Below are 25,743 nucleotides of genomic sequence, written 5' to 3' on the forward strand. Positions count from 1 at the left end.
CTTATTTATATTAATGATATGCCCTCTAATATTACGAGTAACTCTAAAAAATTTCTGTTTGCTGATGACACAAGCTTGGTAATAAAGGATGTTGTGTGCAACATTGGCTCAGTTTCAAATAGAGCAGTTCATGACCTAAGTTCATGGCTTGTAGAAAATAAACTAACGCTAAATCACAGTAAGACTCAGTTTTTACAGTTTCTAACACACAATTCAAGAAAACCTAACGTTTTAATTTCTCAGAGTGGGCATATGATTAGTGAAACTGAACAGTTCAAATTTCTAGGTGTTCAGATAGATAGTAAACTGTCGTGGAAAGCCCACGTTCAGGATCTTATTGAAAGACTTACTGCTGCCATTTTTACTATTCGACCAGTATCTGAAGTGAGTGATCGTTCGACACGAAAATAGTCTACATTGCTTATTTTCATTCGTTTATGTCGTATAGTATTATATTTTGGGGTAACTCTTCCCATTCTAAAACGATATTTTTGGCTCAGAAACGGGCGGATCGGGCCATAAGTGGCGTAAGTTCACGAACCTCTTGTCGACACCTGTTCACGAGCCGGGGTATTTTGACATTGGCCTCTCAATATATTCCTTACTGTCATTTCTTGTTAATAATATTAGCTTATTCCCAAGAATAAGCAGCTTTCACTCAGTTAATACCCGGCAGAAATCAAACCTGCATTTGGATCGGACTTCCGTAACTCTTGTGCAGGAAGGTGTGCGGTATGCTGCTGCATCCATTTTTAATAAGCTACCGCTCTAATTCAAAAACCTTAGCAGTAATGCACGCGCTTTCAAATCGAAACTGAAGAGTTTCCTCTTGGGTCACTCCCCCCATTCTGTCGTGGAGGTCCTTGAAAAATTAAACTGATTCTTGTTGTTTACTTAAAGTTATGGACTGACTTTTTCCGGGTTCATAAACATTTTATTTTTATCTTTTATTACTTTTATATTGTAATTTCATGTACTGACATGTTCCATGACCTTGGAGATTTGCTCAATTTAGTCCTACGGAACTTGACGTGTAAATAAAAACAAATACAACATAATGTCTTCGTCTACGTGTGAGAAATGTGTCCTGCAATTTGTGCCGTACATTTTTGTTACACCCAGTATTGTAATTAACATATCGTGTAACGATTAGTTTTCTGTTTCAGTAGGAGTGTATATATGAAACTTCCTGTCAGATTAAAACTATCCGGCACAAAGTTTTAAACTGCCAGGAAGTTTCATATCAGCGCACACTCCGCTGCAGAGTGAAAATTTCATTCAGGATTGTATATAGTCTTTATTTATCGTAAATAACGCTATATTGGTGTTTTTTAGCGACTATAACCTCAAAAATTTTTGGGAAATCTGTAAGTTTTACATAAAGCTTTCCTGTTCCTTAACAGAAATCTCTTTTTGCCTACTAATTGCTACAGTTCTTAAAGGGAGTCAGTATTACTTTTAGACAAAGAGATCCAGAAATAAATAGAGTTCCATCAAGGTTATTTTAAAGTCATTTGTTTGCTCCTCTTTAAAACATTACACCAGCCACAATGCAGCCCTTCTGTGAATAGTTTTTTTCTGATCACGGAATGAGTTAGTTGAAATTCATAAGCAGCTGGAAATCGCAGTGACTATTGTCAAAGAATTACAGAAGGTGGTGCGAATGTTTGTGCTGGGAGAGCTGCCGAGAGAGTCTTGTATCACAGATACGTAGATTCTGTCAATATGCTTTTCTTGCGTTAGTGGGTGGGGGGAAGCCCGTAGGGGAAGGGATGATGATGATGTTCGGTTTCTGGACGCTCAACTGTGCTGTCATCAGCTCCGGTACAGAGTCCCAGTTTTACACAGTCCAATCCAGCCACTGTCACGAATGATAATGATGATGATGATGAAATGATGAGGACAACACAAATGCCCAGTCCCCGGGCAGAGAAAATCCCCAACCCGGCCGGGAATCGAACCCGGGACCCCGTGATCCAGAGGCAGCAACGCTAGCCACTAGACCACGAGCTGCGTATGTGCGTCGCTAGTAGTTCATTAGTTCGGTACAACTTTGTGAAACCCCTTGTAGTTGCTTTTTGTGATGTAGTGGGGTAGAGTAGATAGATTCGAAAATCACCTGCTCAGACTTCGGTTTGCGCACCTATGAAGGAGGGAATTGCACGAACGCTATCTGTCGACCTACCTTCCCCCGCATTTCTGCCCCACATGTCCTCCTTTTACCCCGTTGCATCCCCGGAAAACACTTCGTGTCTTAATACGGCTCTACTACACTTACACGTGGTTCACTTATTTAATATTTGTTTTTAACTCACTTCATTGAAAGATAAACATTAATTTTACACCTTTAAAACAATTTTTTTAAGAGATAGGAAGAAAGGCAGCATCGCTGGTAAATATTTGATCGGTTTAATGCAGATGTGACTTGGATATAATTACACAGAAGATAGGTACACAGTAACTGAAACGGATCTACATTAAGCAGATTAAAAATTTACAGCCGATACTTCCTCCCTTCCTATCCTGGATCTCACTACTTCGGTCGAGGAGCAATCAGATCCTGATAGAAACAAACCTGAAAAATATTTTTAATAATCTGTGATATTTTCATCCACTGCAACTTAGAAACTGTTATTCCTACAGAAAAACGAACAGAACCATTTTTGTAGGGAATTTAATTTTGTACGGGGAAAAAGTTTCTCTAGAAGCAGCGATTTTTCGAATTATTTAAGAAAAGGCTCACACTACATCCTTCAGGAGTTTTTGCGTGTTGTTCGTGACGCTCCCGCCTACAACCGTACAAAAATTTGCGACTACTCGAACCTTTTCCTTCAGTCCACATTTTTTTGTCCTCGTTGACTGGGCTAAATGGCCGAGTCATTGACATAGCGTGCCAGGGAACATCAGTCCGTCAGATTGCGCAGACAGCCTGCTGTATTGCGATCGCTGCAAAATGAGTGGTGACGCGATTGACCCAGGATAGCAGTGTAGCGACAAGAATAGGCACTGGTGCTTCCAGAAGGACTTCACCGCGAGAAGATCGTAAGATTGTTAGGTTGGCTCTGACGAACAGAAATCCAGGCAGAGCTTACAGGTAGCGTGTCCCCACGAACTGTCTGGGACAGATTCCTGGAACCTAGACTGAGGTCTCGGACAATTATGTGTCGTTTACCGTTGACACTATACCACGGACAATAGAGAGTTGCATCGGTGAAGGATGATTTGTTACTACGGAAGGCAGGAATTTACAAAATACCGTGTCAATGTCGTGTGGCTTATATAGGACAGACAACGTGTACAGTGGAAGAGCGTTGTACGGAACACCAACTTTCCACTCGCCTACTGCAACCCAGTAAGTCTGCAGTTGCGAAACATTGTATTTCCAACGGACATTCAATGCAGTACGACAAAACTTTAGATTTTGGCCACAGAAACAACTTTTTGGGACTCCATGATCAAAGAATCCGTTGAAATACGCATCGCGGGAAATCTGATGAACCGTGACAGTGGTTACCAATTGAATAACGCGTGGAATCCCGCCATTTCCGAAATTTGCTCGAGACGAAGACGCCAGAAGACTTCGATACCTGCGGCCAGCGACAATACCGACGGCAGCTGAGTCTTGCAGTTCCACCAGCGAGGGCGCTGTGGCTGGGCGGTGTGCTCCTTCCGTCTCCGCGACTGCAACGCATGTGCGGCAGTACCTTCAACGCACTATACTGGGTGTTACAAAAAGGTACGGCCAAACTTTCAGGAAACATTCCTCACACACAAATAAGGAAAAGATGTTATGTGGATATGTATCCGGAAACGCTTAATTTCCATGTTAGAGCTCATTTTAGTTTCGTCAGTATGTACTGTACTTCCTCGATTTAGCGCCATGATTTCATACCTGTGCTGCTAGAACATGTGCCTTTACAAGTACGACCCAACATGTGGTTCATGCACGATGGAGCTCCTGCACATTTCAGTCGAAGTGTTCGTACGCTTCTCAACAACAGATTCGGTGACCGATGGATTGGTAGAGGCGGACCAATTCCATGGCCTCCACGCTCTCCTGACGTCAACCCTCTTGACTTTATTTATGGGGGAATTTGAAAGCTCTTGTCTACGCAACCCTGGTACCAAATGTAGAGACTCTTCGTGCTCGTATTATGGACGGCTGTGATACAATACGCCATTCTCCAGGGCTGCATCAGCGCATCAAGGATTCCATGCGACGGAGGGTGGATGCATGTATCCTCGCTAACGGAGGACATTTTGAACATTTCCTGCAACAAAGTGTTTGAAGTCACGCTGGTACGTTCTGTTGCTGTGTGTTTCCATTCCATGATTAATGTGATTTGAAGAGAAGTAATAAAATGAGCTCTAACATGGAAAGTAAGCGTTTCCGGACACATGTCCACATAACATATTTTCTTTCTTTGTGTGTGAGGAATGTTTCCTGAAAGTTTGGCCTTACCTTTTTGTAACACCCTGTATAAGACGGAGCGGAGAACGTCTTCGTCAGTGCCCGTTCGGCTCACCTGAAGATGGTTGACAGTTGTCCAGCCGAACTATCGTGCAATGAAGTTTACGACGACCGGCTGCAAGCACGAAATCTTTTCAAATAGACTTTTTCTTTTTATTTATTTGACCCTCCGCTGCTTTCACTATTTCATCTCTCAGTGCTACACATACGTTTTCTACTGTGTTACTTTCTCCTTCTGTAGTCAATCGTTGGCTAGTACTCCCTCTGAAAATCTCAACAACCTTCGTTTTCCTTTCATTTTTTGGTTTATCCAGGTCCCATCTCCTTAATTTCCTACCACTTCTTCAGCTGAATCTGCAGTTCATGACCCATAAATTGTGGTCAGAGTCCACATCTGCCCCAGCAAATGTCTTACACCTTAAAATATGATTACGAAATATGTCTCTTCATTATATAATCAATCTGATACTTTCCAGTAAATCAAGAGCTCTTTCATGTACACAGTCCATAGGCACGCAATTTGATTACAAGTCGTTCGTAAGGGACGGTGTCAAAAGCCTTCTGGAAAACTACAAATATGGACTCAATTTTATCTCCCCTATCGATTGCACTCATTACTTCATGGGCATAAAGAGATAGTTGTGCTTCAAGAGAACGATATTTTCTGATTTCATGAATCGTTTTCTTCGAGGTAAGTCAGAAAATGCTATATGTTCCAAAAACCAACTGCAAATCTACGTTAGTGATACGGGTCTGTAAATCAGCGAATTACACCTATTTTTTTTTCTAGAGTATTGGTGTGACCAGCGCAACTTTCTAGTCTTTAGGTTCGAATCTTTCGTGGAGTGAGCGGTTGTACATGATTGCTAAGTATGGAGCAATTGTATTGGCATACTATGAAAGAAACCAAATTGGTATACAGTTTGTACCGGTAACTTGCTTTTATTACGTGATTTAAGCTGCTTCGATATAACGAGGTTATCTACTTCTAAATTGCTCGTATTATCAGCTGTTGTGGATTCGAATTCTGTAACATCTACTTCGTCTTCTTTGGTGAAGGAAATCCGAAAACCCTGTTTAGCGGCTCCGCCTTCATATCGCGCTTATAGAGCGGGCCCCATCAGACTAAAGTAGCTAAGACTAGTGTTTGTTAGAAATATCTGTGGAGCTTTCAGCTTCATAGTTGTAACTGTTTTGAGTCTGTGGGGACACCCTTAACGTGATCATTCTATGGATAATACTGCCACACGTCATACCTACACCTGCTCCGCCATCTGCATTACTCTCCAAGAAATAAATTTAACTGACGTCCATTCTCCAAAATTTCCAGGTTACTATGCATTCTGTCTGAATGATTGAAAACATCACAACTGCCGAAGTAGAATCTGAAGTGAATTTGGTAAACAACTTTAGTTAGTTAGTTACATGTTTCATAGGTCATCTAAATGTTTCTTTTGTCGAAATGATGTCGTACGAGTCAGTTTACAGGATATGTATACATGATTAGAGTTAACATTAATGAACACATTATTAAGTTCTATTCATGCAACTAGACTTCTTTTACTGGTTACCAGTTTTTAAGTAGAAATCTCGTCAGTGGAATTGAAACAGTTGTCCAGGAGCTTTGATTTTAAATTACATTTAAAACTTGATTCAATACCAGTCAGATATTTTATCTTATTGGGCAAGTGGCCAAATATTTTTGTTGCTGCATACTGAACATCTTTTTGAGACACTGACAGCCTTAACAAAGGGCAATAAAGGCCATTTCTCCCTCTAGCGTTGTAGATATGGACGTCACTGTTCTGCTCAAATTGTGACGGGTTATTTAGGACACATTTCATTACGAATATATGTATTGTGACGACGCAGTTGAAATGCCTAGCTCCCTGAAGAGGTACCTACATAACGTTCGTGGGTGACACCACGCACTATTCTCACGGCTTGCTTTTGTGCAATCAATACTTTATATCTAACTCATGAGAAATTATTAGATGGTCAAAATATGTTAGTAGGTTAATTAGTTTCCAATTATATGAGGAGCTAAAGTAGCTCAACTTAATTGTTTGAGAGGTTCAGAAATATTTTTCATCCTGTTCAAGTCTTGATCAATATGTACACCAAAACATTTGGGGCATTCTACACTATTTATTGACTCATGCTTATGTGCCACATTAACTGTTGGTATGACTCTATTTGTTGTACAGAACTGAATGTAGTGTGTGTTTCCAAAATTTAGGGTGAGCCCATTTTCAGAAAACCACTTAATAATTCTTTGGAAAATAACATCTACCAATTCTTCTGCCACATTCCCTCTAATGGGACTGATGATAACACTAGTGTCGTCTTCCAAAAGTATCAATTTTTTTTTGTTGAATGTTAAGTGGAAGGTCATTTACATGTACAAGGTATAGGGTGTATCCAGAATTGAATCCTGTAGGACTTTCTTTGTGACTTTGCCAGTCACTAAAATATTGTATCTTATTGACATTGTCTCAATTATTCAGTATGACGGTTTGCATTCTGATTGTGAAGTATGATTCAAATCAGCTGTGCGTAAAGCCATCACTTCCATGAAACTTGAATTTTTCTAAGACAGTAACAGTCAGACGCCTTGGAAAGATCATAAAAAATACCATCTGGCGATTGTTATTATTTAAGGATTTTACTACTTGAAGAGTGAGTGTATAGACAGGATTCTCAGCAGAGCGACACTCCTGGAATCCAAACTGTGATATCTACGATATGCTAAGTAAATTGTTCCCATTTAAGTGCGCAACTAGTCTTTAGCACACTACTGTTTCGAATGTATTGGAGAAAGATGTTATCTCCATAAATCTATAAGGGCTTGTGACTTGCCCAATCACCGCTCTATTAAATGATTTCGGTACAACACTGGTCAATTTCAGCACAAAATTGACGTATTTCGATGTAAAATTCGATGATTTCACCACTTCATTGTCCGCCCCCGGTAGCTGAGTGGTCAGAGCGACAGAATATCAATCCTAAGGACTCGGTTTCGATTCCCGGCTGGGTTGGAGTTTTTCTCCGCTCCGGGGCTGGACGTTGTGTTGTCCTAATCATCATCATTTCATCCCCATCGACGCGCAAGTCGCCGAAGTGGCGTCAAATCGAAAGACTTGCACCCTGCGAGCGGTCTACCCGATGGGAGGCTCTAGTCACACGACATTTACATTTACAACTTCATTCACTGATTTCGATTCTGGATTTCTTCGACGTCTTCCTTTCGCCCGGTTTCAGTTTCACAGCTGTAGCTATTATGAGTCAGTGAAATGGTGTACTTTATTCTCACACCGTCATATCCGAAAAGTGATATGAAATTCGGATCATATGCGCTCGTCAAACGTTCGTCAACGTCTTATACATGTATTTGCCATGTAAACTCGTCAAAAACAAATCTTTGCATCAAATAAAAGTCCTACTTGCCGTAAAACGTTTATGATCACGAAATCCTTTCGCAGTAACAGTGGAATTGTTCGTTGGCTTCGAAAACTACAACTTTTAATGAAAACACTAAGCGTTACAGGATGGATTCTAAGATGTTTGTGTCAAAATCGAGACTTGTTAATGTCATCAGTAACGCTCTTGTCTTACATAGCACATAAGAGAAGTATCCTAACATGTTATTAAGCAGTCATTCCCATTTTTAAAGAACTCATAGTAAATCTCATATTTTTCGGGTTTCTGTACGAACGACAGAGTGCTCTGTTCGATGGTCTTAGTCGTCAAGTAACCTATCTAGGGGAGAACGGGTGTGTACTGATTTCTCATGGTTTCGAGTTCTTTATATGATATACACTATTTGTTCAAAAGTATCCGGACCCATGGCTTACAAGTTCATGACACCCTCCATCGGTAAAGCTGGAATTCAGTATGGTGTTGGCCCACCCTTAGCCTTGATGACAGCTTCCACTCTCGGAGGCATACGTTCAGTCAGGTGTATTCGTAACTATCCCAATGTACGTGCCCTAACCTTTCTCAATAATGTCTACAGAAAAGCACGCATGCACATATCTGAATTGGTTAATGTCCTTGACTGGGATGAACTGGGGCGTGTCTCTTCTTGGTCAGCACAAAGTTGGATTAACAGAAGAAGAGGCAGACGAGATCCGTGGAAACAAAAACGTGTTTTGTGTCATTCTCAAGTTTACTGCCGAAGAATCAGCTTATGTAATCTACTAATAACTTGTTAAGTCCAACATGGTGGCAACGTCGAGTACGCAGCCTTGTGTGTTTTTCTTAAGCCAGGTGGAAAGTGGACGTTATATCGTTATGTGCCGCACTCGCATAGGTTCACAAGTGTGTATCTTGCGACATTACATATTATCACTGGAGACATGGGTTTGCTTATTTGTTGATAGGTTGCCTGTGTATGTTATTAATTCGTTAAAAGCCATAACGAGCTTGACGTTACGTGTTTAAGTAATGCATAAACATAACACATTTCTCCTTATGCACATGCGTTGTATGACAAGACGAGGCGACTCACAGAAGGCTGTTGACAGGAGATTCTTATATACTGCAGTGGATGAATTTGAAATACATTGACGCAGGCATGCGCACAGAAGTGTTTGCTGGTGATATCAAGGGAATGTTGCCTTCCTGTATCCGTACCCAAGGATAACGCCTAGTAACAAAACCAGTGAAGATGTGATAATAAATATTTGGTCGCATCCAGCTACACATTGCAAAACAAGACTGCAGATACCTGCGCAGCAGGAAAAGAGCATCACAGGACAATAGGTACACGTCATGCCCTGGTCCCCCTGCATTGTGTCGGAATCTGGTGGTAGGAATTTGAACGAAGATCTCTCTATATATGCAAGTGGTAGAAGCTGCCCACACAGGACAGAGCAAACAAAGACGGAAAAACAATCGCAACAACAAAAAATAACTCATGTAGAGTAATGAAATTTCGCGAATACAATTGTCTAAGTGACATACTAAAGTGCTTAACATTCCAAAACTACAGGTTAATGTAAGCGCGACATAAGACACTGCAAATTCGATTGCTGGTACAGTAATAACCGGTGTAGCCGACAGAATGTTGAATGCAAGCATGTAAACGTGCGTGCATTCTGTCGATGGGTGACGGTTGTCAGCTTGTGGGATTTAGTTCCGTGCCTGTTGCACTTGGTTGGTCAATACAGGGACGGTTAATGTTGGTTGTCAATGACGCTAGAGTTGTCGTCCGATGATATAGTGATCGAGAAGGCCAGGCTAACATGTCGAAACTCTGTAGAGCATGTTGGGTTAGAACAACGGTGTGTTGGCGAGCGTTATCCTGCTCGAAAACACCCTGTGGAATTTTTATCATGAATGGCAGCACAACAGGTCCAATAACCTGATCGGCGTACAAATTTGAAGTCAGGGTGATTGGGATAACCACGAGAGTGCTCCTGCTGTCATCGAAATCACACCCCAGACCTTAACTCCATGTGTAGGTCCAGTGCGTGTAGCATGTAGACAGGTTGGCTGCAGGGTCTCAACTGGTCCCCTTTTAACCAACACTCTGCCATCACTAGCAACGAGGCAGAACCAGATTTCTTCAAAAAACACAACAATGTTCCACTTTGATCTGCAATGAGCTCTCGATTGTCTGTGACGGTGGTCTGGGGTCATTGGAATGCACTCTACAGGGCGTCTGGCTCGGAGCTGTCCTTGAAGTAACCGATTTGTAGCAGTTTGTTGTGTCACTGTGGAACCAAGTGCTGCTAAACTGCTGCTCCAGATGATTGCGATGCGCCAGAGCCATACGCCGAACACGATGGTCTTTCCTCTCGGTAGTGTCACGTCCGTCACAGCGTGTATTTAAAGCAAACCTGATATGCATCCTCATAGTGGTGCTACTAGCGCCACTGTTGTGGGACTGGCGTGAAATTTGAATATACATCATCTTTCAGATGCAGAAGCACGTCTACCAACTTTCGCTTACGTCACGCATCTCCTTCTTGCCGTTGCGATTTTTTCCCGCCAGCGTATCGTTTACGTGAGGGCAGCAGACGGAAGCGAGCGGTAGACGGTTTCCTGTTTCTTACACGGTGGCTGGGCAGTGTGTGGGAGGAGGGACACCACGAAGGCCAACCAGGTGCATCCCGATGCCAGAGGCATCGCAGCGGGCACGCTGCGATTACATTCAGGCATGTACAGTCCGACGCTCCGTAACACGCAAGTTGCCCAGCAACCCTGCAGACCGACAATGGGAGCTTAGGCCGCAGTTGGCTCTGATTGTTTTCTAATAATGTCACCTTAACTGATCGATTCCTTTATTCCCACCACATCCGACACGCGGCTGGTCCCGGCGGAGGTTCGAGTCCTCCCTCGGGCATAGGTGTGTGTGTTTGTCCTTAGGATAATTTAGGTTAAGTAGTGTGTAAGCTTAGGGACTGATGACCTTAGCAGTTAAGTCCCATAAGATTTCACACACATTTGAACATCCGACACTGCAGTGTGACTGTACAAAAAACACTGGTGGTAATTTTAAAAAGCCGGCCAGAGTAGCCGAGCGGTTCTAGGCGCTACAGTCTGGAACCGCTAGACCGCTACGGTCGCAGGTTCGAATCCTGCCTTGGGCATGGATGTTTGTGATGTCCTTAGGTTAATTAGGTTTAAGTAGTTCTAAGTTCTAGGGGACTGATGACCTCAGAAGTTAAGTCCCATAGTGCTCAGAGCCATTTGAACCATTTTTTAATTTTAAAACGTAAAATTGGGAGGGAAATTATGAAATTTTAGTATGTCTCATGTGTGACCTGTATTGTATTTCTTCTATGGTAAGAACATGGTAAGCCGGCCGAAGTGGCCGTGCGGTTAAAGGCGCTGCAGTCTGGAACCGCAAGACCGCTACGGTCGCAGGTTCGAATCCTGCCTCGGGCATGGATGTTTGTGGTGTCCTTAGGTTAGTTAGGTTTAACTAGTTCTAAGTTCTAGGGGACTAATGACCTCAGCAGTTGAGTCCCATAGTGCTCAGAGCCATTTGAACCATTTGAACCAAGAACATGGTAAAAACATAAAATCAGTGGGCTACCTTCAATTTTCTTTTAATTCAATCCTATTTTGAACTTGGAATATCTATTTTGTACTGGTGGCATTGTAATTTAACGGAATATGACCTTCATTTCTTATGTTGGCAGTTCTGTTAAAACATACAATCAGACCTTCCCACTTGGGGGTGGTAGCTGGCACGTCATGATGATCCGTCCACTATGTTGTACAGAACGTGAGTGACAAGACCGTCTGATAGTTAATGTGTCTGGATAATCTCACAACCGTGCAGGCTGTGCCAGCTTTCCTGACCAAAAGGAAGTCTAGAGCAAGTGGTGAAGGGGGTGGAGGAGGAAAAATGGCTCTGAGCACTATCCGACTTAACTTCTGACGTCATCAGTCGCCTAGAACTTAGAACTAATTAAACCTAACTAACCTAAGGACATCACACAAATCCATGCCCGAGGCAGGATTCGAACCTGCGACCGTAGCGGTCGCTCGGCTCTAGACTGTAGTGCCTAGAACCGCACGGCCACTCCGGCCGGCGGTGAGGATTCGAACCTGCGACCGTAGCGGTCGCTCGGCTCCAGACTGTAGTGCTTAGAACCTCACGGCCACTCCGGCCGGCGGTGAAGGAGATCTGGAACCTATAAAACAATGCTCCTCTGATCTTCGCGCCATTTTTAAATCATCCAGTTGGCCTATAATGCGTAGGGGAGAGGTCTAATAAAGGCTGGAGGTTGGGGAGAGGGTGGTGGAGGAAAGCGGGAGGGAAAGGGGTGGCGAGTAGATCTGCCAACAATGCAGAGTGCGCTGTGAACGGCGTTGTCACATTACGATTGTCAAAAGTATCCCAGGGAAGTGTCATAGGCCCGCTCATCTCTATATACATAAACGATCTGATAGATAGGGTAAACTGCAATCTGTGACTGCTGTTGACGTTGTAGTGAACGGGAAAGTTTCATAGTTAAGTTACTGTAGGAGGATATGGGACGACGTAACAGAATTTATATTTAGTGTGATGAACAGCTGATTGCTGTAAATGTAGAAATTGTAAATTAATACATTAATAGGGATGAGTAGGAAAAACAGTCTTGTAATGATTGAATACTGTATTAATGATGTGCTTCTTGATACAGTCACGTATAGTAAATATCTAGACGTAACACTGCAAAGCAATAAGAAATGTAATGAGCACGTAAAGTCCGTTGTAGGGAAGGCGAATGGTCGACTTGATTTACTGAGAGAATTCTAAAAACGTGTTACCTCGTGTGTAAATGAGACGGCATAAAGAACACTTGCGTGACCTATTCCTGAGTACTGTCCAAGTGCCTGGAATCCTCACAAGTTACGATTAAAGGAAAACATCGGAAAAATTCAGAGTCGTGCGGCTACAGACGTTATCCTCAGGTTTCTATCAACACACGAGTATTGCGGAAATGCTCCGTGAATTCATATGGGAATCCGTGGAAGAAAGACGACATTCTTTTGATGATACACTATTGAGAAAGTTCAGAGAAAAGGCATTTGCGAGTATCTGCAGAAAGATTCTCTTGCCTGCAACGTACATTTCGCGTAGGGATCGTGAAGAGCAGATAAGAAAAATTAGGGTTAGTATGAAGGTATATAGACGTTCGTTTTTCCCTCGCTCCATTTGAGAGTGTAACACGAATGTGAATGACCAGTAGTGGCACAAGATACCTTTTGCCATGCAACATATGGTGGCTTATAAAATGTGTATGTAGATGTAGCTACAATAAATATCTTAGTCCAAAATTTCTGTGATTACAACGCTGGAACCCCTCCCTTACATCAATTGTCTGTAATTGGTACCCACCATGAGAAATTAGAGACAAGAGAGATTTGCCTCTAAATGGCCCAAAACATCGCTCTGAGCGAATGAAGATTCGCTGTTCATAGTAAAGAACGGCATTTCCAAAGCGAATGTTTTATTTATTACAAAATGTCGTGTACATAGTTCCACGTAGTCGGTGCGTACACAACTTTCCCACTAGAGCGCGCCCCGCTAAGCACAACAGCGCAGGTGCAGCGCTCGTCCGTCTCCGCACTACGAGATGGCGCTGCCATAGAGATGGACCAAATTCTGCTTCCGCCGATCCGCGTATTAATGTGTAACGCAGCCAATGAGATTGCTGCTAACATAGAACCTTTTCTCCTCGCTGATCACACTCGCTGTACCAGTCTGCATTAGTCTGTACCAGTCTGTACGAGTTCTACATTTGTCTGTACCAGTCTATAGTCAAGTTTCAGTCTGCGCCTAATAAGATTACCATATTCCTGTACATAGCCATGAAGATAAATGTATAGACACTTTTGGCCAGTATCAGAGATATATGTGAGAATAAGATTAACGTACCAATACCAAAGGAACTTCAGATTGTCAATTGTAAATAGCATCCCGAACCAAGTTAAGTAATTTTTATGCTTGTCATTATTTTAATAAATGTGTGTGAAAATTAATCATGCTCTGTTTAAAGTTGGTTACCGTCAATCTGCTACTCTAAGCGTGCAAGTGGCATTTCTATCGTCTGGCCTAATGGAGAAGATAAACACGCCATGATAAGACCACAAGACATATTACTGACACTCGCCTACTTCGTTAGAGCGACAAGTCAAATAATCTGATAGTGTGTGTACTGAAGGTCTTACAGTACGCACACCACACAAAAGTGCCATCCTGCGCCCAGAAATACATCGTCCTCAAAGCCTCCTTGATGAGGCTATATGCCGTGGCACCCAAGGTACCAGGCGCCGATGACACTACGCACAACTAATTCGCAAGCCCGAACTCCGCGGCCAGACCAGCAGAGGGCGTCAACAGCACTCTGGCCAGATCGTCAGGCTGTGTACACTGCGACAGTAGAGGTCGTTGGAAAATCGCACCTCTTCATGAATCCACCATGACATGCTCCGAAAATAGGCCCGCACGTATCCATCTGCGAGGTGGATATTTAGGCCGACGCACTAGCTCCAGACAGGACTTCCGTCACAGCCAGCAACCTGCAGACCTCCACTACGCCATGCCAAGGACTGAGCCATCGACTTCTGGACAGCACACCGCCTCGTCAGCTGGAATCCTTAAGTGATCACTGATGTGCTCGTTGAGACTTGGTATAAATGTACTGCTGTTCTTCCAGTTAGCGAGATAATGTCACACTGGAAGTTTATACCCATTTCGGACTTAGATATTTCCTTACCGTTGGCCCTCAAGATTTCTTCAGTGAAGCACACCATAAGACTAATTAAATGTTTATTCTTCGTGACTGAAGCTTGTAAATCTACATCTACATGATTACTCTGCTATTCACAAGAAAGTGCCCGGCAGACGGTTCAATGAACCACCTTCAAGAATGGTCCAAATGGCTCTGAGCACTATGGGACTTAACATCTGTGGTCATCAGTCCCCTACAACTTAGAACTACTTAAACCTAACTAACCTGGGGACATCACACACATCCATGCCCGAGGCAGGATTCGAACCTGCGACCGTAGTGGTCACGCGGTTCCAGATTGAAGCGCCTAGAACCGCACGGCCACAACGGCCGGCTGAACCACCTTCAAGCTGTCTCTCTTATTTTATCGTGATGATCATTTCTCCCTATGTAATTGGGTGCCAACAGAATGTTTTCGCAATCGGTGGAGAAAACTGGTGACCGAAATTTCATGAGAAGATCCTGTCGCAACGAAAAACGCCTTTGTTTCTATGATTGCCACTCCAATTCACGTATCATGTCTGTGGCACTATCTCCCCTATTTCGCGATAATACAAAACGAGTCGCCTTCTTTGAACTTTTTCGGTGTCATCCGTCAGTCCACCTGATGCGGATCTCACACTGCACAGCATTACTCCAGGATAGGGCGGACAAGCGTGGTGTAAACAGTCTCTTTAATAGACCTGTTGCACTTTCTAAGTGTTCTGCCAATGAATCGCAGTCTTTGGTTTGCTCAACCCACAACATTATCTATGTGATCGTTCCAATTTAGGTTATTTGTAGTTGTAATCCGTAAGTATTTAGTTAAATTTACAGCCTTCAGATTTGTGTGACTTATCGCGCAATCGAAATTTAGCGGATTTCTTTTAGTACCGGTACTCATGTGAATAACTTCACACTTTTCCTCATTCAATTGCCACTTTTCACACCATATAGATGGAATGGAATTGAAGTCCCATGCTTCTTTTCAGAGCGTAGGGGAACGATGCGGGAGACACGCACCGCTTTACTAGGCAAGGTACTAGTGGAGGTGGTTTGCCATTGCCTTCCTCCGACCGTGATGGGGATGAATGGTGATGATGATGAAGACAACACCCAGTCATCTCGAGGCAGGAAAAATTCCTGACCCCGCCGGGAATCGAACCCGGGACCTCGTGCTCGGGAAGCGAGAATGCTACCGCGAGACCACGACCAGCGGACACCATATAGATATCGTCTCTAAATCATTTTGCAATTCCATTTGGTCATCTGATGTCTTTACCAGACGGTAAATAACAGCATCATCTGCAAACATTCTAACAGGGCTACTCAGATTGTCTCCTATGTCGTTAAAATAGATCAGGAACAATAGAGGGTATATAACACATACTTGGGGAATGCCGGCTATTACTGCTGTTTTACTCGATGATTTTATGACTTTCCGTCTATTACTACGAACTGTGACCTTTCTGACAGGAAATCACGAATCCAGTCGCACAACTGAGGCGACATTTCATAGGCACGCAGTTTGGTTAGAAGGCGCTTGTGAGGAACGGTGTCGAGAATCTTCTGGAAATCTAAAAATATGTAATCAATCTGACATGCCTTGTCGATAGCACTCATTACTTCATGAGTATAAAGAGCTAGTTGTGTTTCACAAGAACGATATTTTCTCAATCCGTGTTGACTATCTGTCAATAAATCGTTTTCTTTGATATACTTCATAATGTTCGAACAGTGTATGTTCCAAAACCCTACTGCAAATCGACGTTAGTGACATGGACCTGTAATTCAGCGGATTACTCCTACTTCTCTTTTTGGGTACTGGTGTGACTTGAGCAGTTTTCCAGTCTTTACGTACGGATCTTTCTGTGAGCGAGTGGTTGTCTATAGTTGTTAAATATGGAGCTATTGTATCAGCATACTCTGAAAGGAGTACAGTTGCAAACTGATGTGGTCCGATGGCTTAATGTGAATCGATCTATTGTTTCTCGGATGTGTCCTTCTCCGTAATAAATACAACTGTAATGTCGCCTTTTCAACCAATAATAGTTTGAAAAAATTTTTATTCATAATTTGAAATCGACCCGTTCCCCTTTGAAATACTCTGGTGCCTATAAGATTCTTTGTGACACTTGCTCTTCTTATTACATAGGACAAACAGGACGTGCCTCTACAGTCAGATACAAATAACACCTTTTAATAAAAAATGGTACTGGCACCCAGAATTCGTCTTTTGCCGACCACATTCTGATTACAAGTCACGCGACTAAAGCTGTTCACGATATCAACATTTTGCACACTGAGAAGAAAGGGCGTAGATTAGATGTCCTCGAAGAATTAGAAATTTTTAAACATCTTTCTCGAAATGGTGGCTTCATTCTTAATGAGCAGCTAAAATTACGTAATAAATGCTTTTTCAACTTTATAAAGCCTTTACTTGATATTTGATTTCGTGATCCCTCGTGCACTTATCGAAATATTTTTCCCATCTAAGTAGGTTCATAATTTTTTGCTCATTAAATGGTTCATATTAACTAAATTTCATGTTATACCATTTTTCTTCTCGCTGAGTTATTCAGCTCCCTTTTTAATTCTGTAATGGCGTTTTCAGCCTTTAAACCGTACTTCTAAGCTCCTATGTACACAAATTGTTGCCATGTCTGCTGCTGTCAGATAAAATATTGCCTCTTACATCATGTATTAAATAATGTCCATCATAATATTTGTCTGCCTATATTTTGAATGCTAAGTAGCCTCTTTGTATTTGCGGTTACTAGATGGCACTCTTGGTGTAATGTTCCCCTGCCCACAATTGCCAACGCCGGCGCCTCAGTTGTACTAGGTCCCGAGTTCGAGTCTCGGTCCGGCACACCGTTTTAATCTTCCAGGAAGTTTCATATCAGCGCACACTCCGCTGCAGAGTGAAAATCTCATTCTGGAAACATCCCCCAGGCTGTGGCTAAGCCATGTCTCCGCAATATCCTTTCTTTCAGGAGTGCTAGTTCTGCAAGGTTCGCAGGAGAGCTTCTGTTAAGTTTGGAAGGTAGGAGACGAGGTACTGGCAGAAGTAAAGCTGTAAGGACGGGGCGTGAGCCGTGCTTGGGTAGCTCAGTTGGTAGCCGGCACGGTAGCTCAGCGGGTTCGGTCAGAGGGTCAGCTACCCTCTGTAATAAAAAAACTGAGTGAATGGCCCAATAACGAACTTCAACGGGCGTCAGGGGACGTCCGCCACGAACAAATGCAACGAACTATAACGAACAAAATCAGATTAAAAAAAAAAAAAAGTTGGTAGAGCACTTGCCCGCGAAAGGCAAAGGTACCGAGTTCGAGTCTCGGTCCGGCACACAGTTTTAATCTGCCAGGAAGTTTCATTCTACCGTAGCCCGACATGTGTGAGCAATCCATAGTGGCTTGCCTTCTATGTTTCCTATTTTAAAAATTTTGTGACTAAAGCTTTATCACTTGATATTGATTTTATACGCGACATATAAGTACTGTTTCTTTTTTGTACTGCTAGTCAGTACTTACACACAAAAATTTCTTTTTCCAAAAATTTTGTAATAAATTTTATAAGCCTGTGTGAACGTTTTGCTTCTGATGAAGGCACTCTTAGTAGTTTCCGAAATATGGGTCAAAAGACTTCATTTTTGCGACCGAGGGCTGTTATTGCTTTAATTTTACTTTGTAAATGGTCACTGGCAACGGAGCAATGTTCAAAACCTTACGAAAAACTATACTCATTTGACTTCTAGTAGCGACATCCGTTGTTTCGTCGGCTTGTGCTGATATAAAAGGACTATTTCTGAGTTCAATTGAAATTTGCTCTTTAACAACATCCGAAATACAAGCTATTAACGTATTCTGTGCGTCAGAGAAAGTGTCTTTAAATACTAGATCGGATGCTAAATGATCTTTCATGTATGGTTCTTCTGCCTAGAAATCCAATAGTATCAATAATTTTCTTTATTTACTGACAGCCCAGATTGGTCATGACCTCGAAGAGCAAACTTTTGGCCGTGCTAAAAACCAGGTAGTCGAAATAATTCTCTTCATTCATCGCGGGCACCTCAGTCAGATGCTACCGTAGCTCGACATGTGTGAGCAGCCCATAGTGGCTTGCCTTCTACGTTTTCTATTTTAAAAAATTTGTGACTAAAGCTTTATCGCTTGATATTTGTTTTATACGAGACAGGTAAGTACTGTTTCTTTTTTGTTTTGCTAGTCAGTACTTACATGTGACCGAGCGAGGTGGCGCAGTGGTTAGAAACTGGACTCGCATTCGGGAGGACGACGGTTCAATCCCGCGTCCGGCCATCCTGATTTAGGTTTTCCGTGATTTCCCTGAATCGCTCCAGGCAAATGCCGGGATGGTTCCTTTGAAAGGGCACGGCCGACTTCCTTCCCCTTCCTTCCGTAATCCGATAAGACCGATGACCTCGCTGTCTGGTCTCCTTCCCCAAACAACCCCCCCCCCCTTCTCTACCCATTACATTACTTACATGTGAAAAAAATTTTATACTTAATTTTATAGGCCAGTGTGAACGTTTTACTTCTGATGAAGGCACTCTTAGTAGTTGCCGAAATATAGGTCAAAAGACTTCATTTTTGCGTCCGAGGGCTGTTATTGCTTTAATTTTATAATTTTTCGTTTTGTAAATAACGAATCAGGAGAGGTTAAAGACAGATTCGTAGGACTGTATGAGGTATCCGAAGACCGTTGTGCATAAGGCATAGCCACTGTTTCGTTGCAACTGCTAAGCAGTTGGTATATTGATAAAAACAAATTACTGGCGCAAACACACGATGGCTGTAGTGCAATGGCAGGGAAAAATTGTGGTGTCCATTCTAGTCTAAAACCAGCATATCATCATGCTCTCTTTATCCAATGCTAGGCAAATCAGTTGAACCTAGTCGTCTATGCTTGCAAAAAAAAATCACTCAAGTAAAAATTTTTGTGTCAAATCCATCAGGATTTCAAGCATTTTTTTTTTACCCATTTCAGTAAAAAAGCGAACTTCTGAGGGAAAGAGGATTTAAACTACGAAGTTCGTGAGAAACAAGGTGAAATATTCATCCACGCGCTGTAGAAACCATTATTCTTCACTGTGCAGGTATGAGAACAACATTTAATGATGTGATAGACAGTGAAGAGTGGGATGATAGTTCTTTACATCAAGCAATTGGGCTAAATAGTATTGTGAATGATCAGACTTTTTTCTACTACAACTGAGCAATTCGATTTTTCAACATACAAGTATCTTGTTTCACATCTTACAGAGTAAAGCTGTGGGCGTAAGACACTATAAACTCGAAACTGAAAACTGCATTAAGACTGTTGAAAGACTAGGAATTGAGGAAATTATTCTGAAATGCTAGTGGAAGCTAAGAGCCTTATAATTTCAGCAGGAGTATCTCAAATCAATTTTGACGAAACAGAGGCAAGTATTCAGAAATTGAGAGGCTAACATTAGAAATAATTAATGCAGTAGTAGTAAAGATGGAAACTATATTCCAAGTCATTGCTGAAACAGGTTTTACAGAACCTGTAAATGAGAAAAAGTTGTAGGTTTACCGAAGGCCAAATAATTTCCCGATACGTGAAGTTAAAAAACTATTTGAAATATATCCTTTCTTTGACAGTGATAGGAGAACTTCCGTTTAGCAGTGAGAATAAACGTCTAAAGCCTCTGGACCTCCTTAAATACATTGTAAACATTGGATTAAAAAAAAAAAAAGTTCCCTGAATGTGAAATTACTGTCGTTGGTTCCTACTATTCCAACAGCCACTGCGTCTTGCAAAAGAAGCATAAGTAACTTAAAACGCGTTAATACCTACTTTCGCACCACAATGACATACTGTCGAACTTGGCGATTTTGGTTACAGAGAAGGGAACTATGAAATCTTCAACCAAATTGCAGAGTTAATATCTCGTGTTATCTAAGTTTCGCCCAGAAAAAGGACAGGAGGATCGAATTAATTTATAAAAAGATGTAACGGTGAGTTACTATGTGTTATACTTTTATTAATTTGTAGGTGTTTAATATTTTTATGCATGGTTCAACTGAAAAATCGGATACAACTCGTCGGTTTTGACAAATAACGTCATTATTTTAGTAATAGAATTAGTCTGTTTATTTTCGAGAAGTAGATAATAAATCGGTTATCTTCTGTAGCAAAGCGTCATAATCGTAAACAAAAAGAAATGAACGTGTTGTTAAGAGATAGATATTGCGTATGCTTTTCGTTGCTTATGGTAATTTTAAATCATTTGTGTACAAATTTTGAATTATACATTTGATAGTGAGTTATTCCAATTGCTGTTTCCTCTGCAACTGATTCGTACCTATACTATGTGGGTCAACTGAAGAATAGGATACTAATACTAGAGAAAGTAAAAAGAGTTAACATACATCTTGTACCTCAGTTGAACTGCGAAAGTTGTATCCTATTCTTCTGTTGACCTAATAGGTCAGTTGAAGTACAGGTTAAAAATTTTGCGTTTGTCGCTTTTTTTCTCCTTCGCTATGACCAGTATCCTATTCTGCAGTTGACCTGTATAGTGCAACTGAAGTACGGGATACAAATTCTACGTTTGTTTCATTTTTCACCTTCGCTACTGCTAGTATCCTATAAGGTAAACTGAAATACAGGATATAAATCTTACGTTTATTGCCTTTTTTCGCCTTCGGTAGTACTAGTATTCTATTCTTCAGTTGATACCTATGTAGGTGAGCAGAAGTGCAGCCTCCAACTTATATATGTCAACTAAAATTTCCATACCAATGTTGCATATATCGCTTTCTTTCTAGAAATATTATCCTATTTTTCGGTTGGCTCATACAGATCAACTAAAGAATAGTGTACTAAGACTTTCTGTTGTGAAAAAAGCGATATATTTAACATTACTTTCGAAATATGGATATACGTGGAATGTGTCCATTATCTGATTTCTCTATGTTACATTCCTTTGTTTGTCAACATTCATCTGTATCTTTGCAGTACATTATCTGTGGCAATTTGTGGCGTTAGTTTTCAAAAACCGATGGATTGTATCCCATTCTTCAGTATTTCCCATTTATTTATAAGAATTTCTGTAGTAGTTTCAATCTTAGTAGAAATACGTAGCTAAGTTACTTTTGCAGTGTTTCTGTTTTACAAATTTTTGTTTTAAGATTTTTTCTTTTTTCAGAACCCGTAACTCTCAGCCTACCCTACAGAAAATGCCACGCTTCGCCACTGTCTCTCCGTAGGTTACTAATGTTCCTGCCGCAGATGTTGATCAATGTTGTGAGGTTTTCCATTTTAGCTGAGGTCGGGGAGTACCATATAGGAATTAGAGGTCATCAGTGATCTCTCAGGTTTTCTCACAGCGACTGCTTAATAGTGTGCTTCCGGGCGCTGTGCCGAGTAGTTGTTTCCATCTTATACACAGTACTTCGACGACCGACCCAGTCATCATCTTCAGGTGCTGCGAGTTTTGCTGTTTGTGCACTCGCTGCCTGGACTCTAAGTAGAATGGTTGATAAGGTAGAAACAACTCGGCAGAACGCCCAGAGGCACGTCATTAAAGGACATCTGCTGGGGTAGGCCTGAAGTGTATAGTGAAAAAGCGACAAGCTTTATTTAACGAGAAACCTACCTCCTCGCTACGCAGTTTCACCACACCAGAGGCCGTGCGGTTAAAGGCGCTTCAGTCTGGAACCGCGTGACCGCTCCGGTCGCAGGTTCGAATCCTGCCTCGGGCATGGATGTGTGTGATGTCCTTAGGTTAGTTAGGTTTAAGTAGTTCTAAGTTCTAGGGGACTGATGACCACAGATGTTAAGTCCCATAGTGCTCAGAGCGATTTGAACCATTTGAACCACACCGGAGTACTGTGTCCTCCAGCTGAGACACAAATTGTAAGGTGAACTACGACCAGAATATTATCACTTGCTTCCCATTTACAGCCAACTCATTATGCAGATTTTTACCTACAGCGAATTTTTGTTTCTTGTTTTTGTCGATGTTCTCTGAGATGTGAACTGTTCCGTTCAGCGTGCTAACATTACTGCAGAGAGAAAAAAGAATTTCAAGCGATACGCATCTGTTTGTAATGTACGCGAGTGATAAGATATGGTAACAGAAAGCAAGTGGTTCGTGTAGTGTTCAGTATTGCCATTAATAAGCTCACCGGACACATAGTCACCCGCAGGAAACATCATGCTAATACCATGTAACACAGCCTTTAGCCTTGTTAAGACTCAATTTGTCGAGAAAAAGAGTCAACAAGTTTCTTCAGATGTGCCATATTCAGCTCAATCCACTGACTGATTATTAGATTCGGTAGATCTTTTTTTCTTTAAAATCTTATGGGACTTAACTGCTAAGGTCATCAGTCCCTAAGCTTACACACTACTTAACCTAAATTATTCTAAGGACAAACACACACACCCATGCTCGAGGGAGAACTCGAACCTCCTCCGGAACCAGCCGCACAGTCCATGACTGCAGCGCCTGAGACCGCTCGGCTAATCACGCGCGGCTTCAGTAGATCCATTATCAACTGCCTGGATGTCAATAGCTGCGTTGAACCGACTCTTGCAATAGTCCCAGACATTTCCCGTTACACTGAGGTGCCAAAACTTGTGGTATAGCGATATACACATATACAGATGGCAGTAGTATCGGGTACACAAGTTATAAAAGGGCGTTGCATTGGCGGAGCTGTCATTTGTACTCAGATGATTCATGTGAAAAGGTTTCCAACGTAGTTATGGCCGTGCGACGGGATTTAACAGACTTTGAACGGTGATTGGTAGCTGGAGCTAGATGCATGGGACATTACACTTCAGAAATCGTTAGAGAATTCAATATTATGAGATCCACAGTGTCAAGTGTGTGCCGAAAATACCAAATTTCAGGCATTACCTCTCACCACGGACAACGCAGTGACCGACTGTCTTCATTTAACGACTGAGAGCAGCGGCGTTTGCGCAGCGCTGTGAGAGCTCACAAAAAAACAACATCACGTGAAATAACAGCAGAAATCAATGTGGGACGTACGACGAACGTATCCGTTAGGACAGTGCGGTGAAATTTGGCGTTAATGGGTTATGGAAGCAGACGACCGACGTACGTTTGCTAACACCCCGACATCGTCTAAAACGCCTCTTCTAGGCTTATGACCATGTCGTTTGGAACCTAGATGACTGAAAAACCATGGCCTATGCTAATGAGTCCTGATTTCAGTTGGTAAGAGTTGATGGAAGGGTTCGAGTGTGGCGCAGACCCCACAATGCCGTGGACCCAGGGTGGCCGAACGGTTCTAGGCGCTACAGTCTGAAACCGCGCGACCGCTACGGTCGCAGGTTCGAATCCTGCCTCGGGCATGGATGTGCGTGATGTCGTTAGGTTAGTTAGGTTTAAGCAGTTCTAAGTTCTAGCGGACTGTTGACCTTAGAAGTTAAGTCCCATAGTGCTCAGAGCCATTTGAATCCATTTTGTTAACACGGGACTGTGCAACTTAGTGTTGGCTCCATAATGAAGTGCGCTGTGTTTACATGGAATGGAGTGGGTCCTCTGATCAAACAGAACTGATCATTGACTAGAAATGCCTATATTCGGCTACTTGGAGACCATTTTCAGACAAACAAAGGTACAATTTTTATGGGTGGCAGTGCGCCATGAGACTGGGCCACAAATGTTCGCGACTGGTTTGAAGAACATTCTGGACAGTTCGAGCAAATGCTTTGGCCACTCATATCGCTCGACATGAATCCCATCGAACATTTATGTGACGTAATCGAGAGGACATTTCGTGCAGAAAATCCTGCACCGGCAACACTTTCGCAATTATGGACAATTATAGAGACAGCATGGCTCAATATTTCTCCACGGGACTTTCAACCACTTGAGTCGATGCCAAGCCGAGTTGCGGCACTATGCCGAGAAAAAGAAAGTCAGACTCATTTTAGGAGGAATCCCATGACTCTTGTCACCTCAGTGGAAAAGAGGTAAAATCGGGACTCACACGCCTCACTGCAAGACTCCACTCAGCTACTTCAAGTTACGGTATTGCTCGGCTAGTTAAAGACGTATAACCTCATGTGACGTTGTGAGTAACAGCCTTTTGGGTGTTTACCGAGGCAAAATGTCCACTGCATGAAGTTCCCTTCGTCAGCTTCTCACGTAAATAGTTTGAAATGGATCTGCATTAATTGACAACAGCAGTGTGGCAATACGTACGTGCAAATGCTAAAGCTCATTATGCTAAAGCTCATTGGAGCTGTTCTACACTACTGGCCATTAAAATTGCTACACCACGAAGATGACGTGCTACAGACGTGAAATTTAACCGACAGGAATAAGATGCTATGATATGCAAATGATTAGCTTTTCAGAGCATTCACACTAAGGTTGGGGCCGGTGGCGACACCTACAACGTGCTGACATGAGCAAAGTTTCCAACCAATTTATCATACACAAACAGTAGTTGACCGGCGTTGCCTGGTGAAACGTTGTTGTGATGCCTCGTGTAAGGAGGAGAAATGCGTACCATCACGTTTCCGACTTTGATAAAGGTCGGATTGTAGCCTATAGCGATTGCAGTTTATCGTATCGCGACATTGCTGCTCGCATTGGTCGAGATCCAATGACTGTTAGCAGGATATGGAATCGGTGGGTTCAGGAGGGTAATACGGAACGCCGTGCTCGATCCCAACGGCCTCGTATTGCTAGCAGTCGAGATGACAGGCATCTTATCCGCATGGCTGTAGCGGATCGTGGAGCCACGTCTCGATCCCTGAGTCAACAGATGGGGACGTTTACAAGACAACAACCATCTGCACGAACAGTTCGGCGGTTACCCTTGACGCTGCATCACAGACAGGAGCGCCTACGATGGTGTACTCAACGACGAACCTGGGTGCACGAATGGCAAAACGTCATTTTTTCGGATGAATCCAGGTCCTGTTTACCGTATCATGATGGCCGCATCCGTGTTGGGCGACATCGCGGTTAACGCACATTGGAAGGATGTATTCGTCATCGCCATACTGGCGTGTCATCCGGCGTG

The 25,743-nt window shown here is 42.4% G+C and overlaps 1 protein-coding gene across 1 annotated transcript in view; it reads left to right on the forward strand.

Moving 5' to 3' along the window:
* Positions 1–25,743, forward strand: part of LOC124556419 (dynein axonemal heavy chain 5) — an 876,134-nt gene that overhangs the window by 24,055 nt on the left and 826,336 nt on the right. The window lies entirely within an intron of this gene.

The sequence above is a fragment of the Schistocerca americana genome, chromosome X, assembly GCF_021461395.2.
Source record: "Schistocerca americana isolate TAMUIC-IGC-003095 chromosome X, iqSchAmer2.1, whole genome shotgun sequence".
NCBI lineage: Eukaryota > Metazoa > Arthropoda > Insecta > Orthoptera > Acrididae > Schistocerca > Schistocerca americana.